At 24.0% G+C, this 2597-nt stretch overlaps 1 pseudogene; it reads left to right on the top strand.

Annotated features, from left to right (window-relative positions):
- The window catches only part of LOC105627647, a 13647-nt pseudogene that overhangs the window by 1609 nt on the left and 9441 nt on the right, over positions 1–2597 (top strand).

Genomic DNA, 2597 nt, shown 5'->3' with positions numbered 1-2597 from the left:
TTAAAAGTTTAAGTTAATTAATTACTNTCGAAGGTAAAGTAAGTAGTATACTACTACTACGACGTACGTACTAAACTAACTAACACTACTATATATATATATACTATATATATATATATATATATATATATATATATATGTATATATTTGCAATATTAATATTTTAAATTAAAGTTTAAATATATTCAAATATTAGGAGATAATCTTATCAACTGTTTATGTTTCTAATATGTACTTTATCTTTTGGTAAATATTTTCGTGAAGTTTATCTTCGGGAAAGATAACTAATTAATTAATATATTATACATTTATATATTTTCATGATATATTTTATGTATATGCAGTATAATATCAACAAACAAGAGCTTCGTGTATTACGTGGGTATTCGAGCAGGTGATGATAATGATTGGCATACTGTTTGGAACAGGTTTCTGCGCACTGACTTACATACAGAACAAGAACTCTTGCTGAGTGCACTCGGATATACTAAAACTCCTCATTTAATCGACAGATGGATTATAAGAAATGGATCATACAGATAAACGTATTTACAATCAAAATACTAAATTTGTCAGCATTCAGATTTCTCAATGCATCTATAATGTATGGACTCAAACTTCGCAAACAATATAGAATGACAATAATCAATGCCGTTTTGAATGGCAATCCCGAAAACGTTAATTACGCCATTGATTTTATTCACCATAATTTGCCCATGATTCTTAAATCGTATGTATTATGCGTTCTTATTTTCTTTATTTTTATATTTTTTATTATATAACTTTGCATCTTATTTTCTTTATTATAATAAACAGAGTATTCCAATCAAAACTTATTATTTAAGAATCAAGATAATATTATCATTTTACGTTTTCGTTATAACGGCAAATATTTGATTGTGCGCACCATTTCTATCGGAAAAGTTTTATCGGAAAATAGAGTTTTATGAAAAAAATGTTAAATTCAATTAACCTTTTGTTTTATTTTTTATTAATTAAATGTGACTAAAAAAAACATAATGATTTGATTATTTATTTGCAATGAATTCTTATATTTACAAAACAAATCTTGAAATATTTTATTCTTACACTTTTACAGAAGAGGAATAGATTTCTTAACCAAAATGCTCACTGTTATAGGCAATAAAATTATTATGGAAACTCAATTAAACAAGATACAGTTTGTATATGTATATATAGTTTGTATAATTTAATATATCAATATATCAATCACACACACACTTCTCTTATATTCTAATTATATATATATATATATATACAGAATAATTTAAAACTTATTATATTATATAAGTAACATAATTATAAAATGTTTATAATATTGTAGCTTCGCTCATTTGTTAATGAGAACATTGAAAATCTAGGATCAGCGTTGAATTCAGCAGAAAAAGCCATAAGTGTTTCTACTTCATCCTTAGCATGGATCGATAAATTTTTACCAATTGAAAAAGCATTGTTAACTATTTTTATTTTTATTTAAAGATATGATATACAATATATACACATATATATGTATGTATATAATAATACATTATGTAACTATGTATATCAATACACATTATATTTGGAATCGAATGTACATATACAATAAAATAAAGAGACATTAAACTTAAAAGTTTATTATGCAAGTCACTGCAACTATCCCAATTTTAAAAGAAATTGAATATGTAAGATGTATTATATGAATATGTAAGATGTATTTTTATGGAAAGATTAATTATTATTTGATACTAAGTGACGTAAGAAACATGTTATAAAATAGAATATTAAGATTTATTGGATTATTATTCCTAGATTTCGTTTTCCTTTTTATAAAAATTGATTTATATAAGTATTAATACATAGAGGAAAGCCTCCTATTACAAGATAGGCGCTTAATATGAGATAGCGGCATTTCTGCTAAACTAATAAACTATTTATTGGTTACCACTATGAATTTATTAGATTGAAAACTGTTTAGTAGAAAATTCATTATTAAATCATGCCTGTAGTTATCATAAAAAAAGATTTTAGAATTTGGATATCTTTAAGTTTTATTGAAATGAACTTTTAAACATTGTTTATTATTTAATAAATATTCAGCAATAAATTCTTCATGATATGATCAATAGAATAAGATCTTACCAATAGAAAAATACAGGATATGTTGAATTGCTTAATTACGGAAGTTAGTTTGATGATCACAAAACCATAAGGCATGGAAATCGTAAAATGAAATACCTAGAGTATTTCTAATATGAAATAATATAAATGTTATTACAATATAAATGTTATTACAATAATAAAAAGGACAATCAGAATGAACGTCGAGTGCCTATTTCTGCGATATTTGATTTCAAGTATCTGAAGATGAATTCTGGATATAATGTATTGCATACTCATTTCTCGCGCATCCTGGCTGTGTTTTTATTTAAGAAACATTAAATAAAGTTTTTTAGTTATAATACTTTGATATATTTTGCGTTTTATTATCGATTTCTTGGGGCATCTCATATTAGGAGCATAATTTTTCAACTTTGTGATTTGCTTTTTACATTTCTTTAATTTTCAAAAAAAATGAAATTTGAATTAAATTTTAT

The sequence above is a fragment of the Atta cephalotes genome (assembly GCF_000143395.1).
Source record: "Atta cephalotes unplaced genomic scaffold scaffold00009, whole genome shotgun sequence".
Classification (NCBI taxonomy): domain Eukaryota; kingdom Metazoa; phylum Arthropoda; class Insecta; order Hymenoptera; family Formicidae; genus Atta; species Atta cephalotes.
The sequence above is the reverse complement of the archived record's forward strand: the minus strand, read 5'-3'. Positions and strand labels throughout refer to the sequence as shown.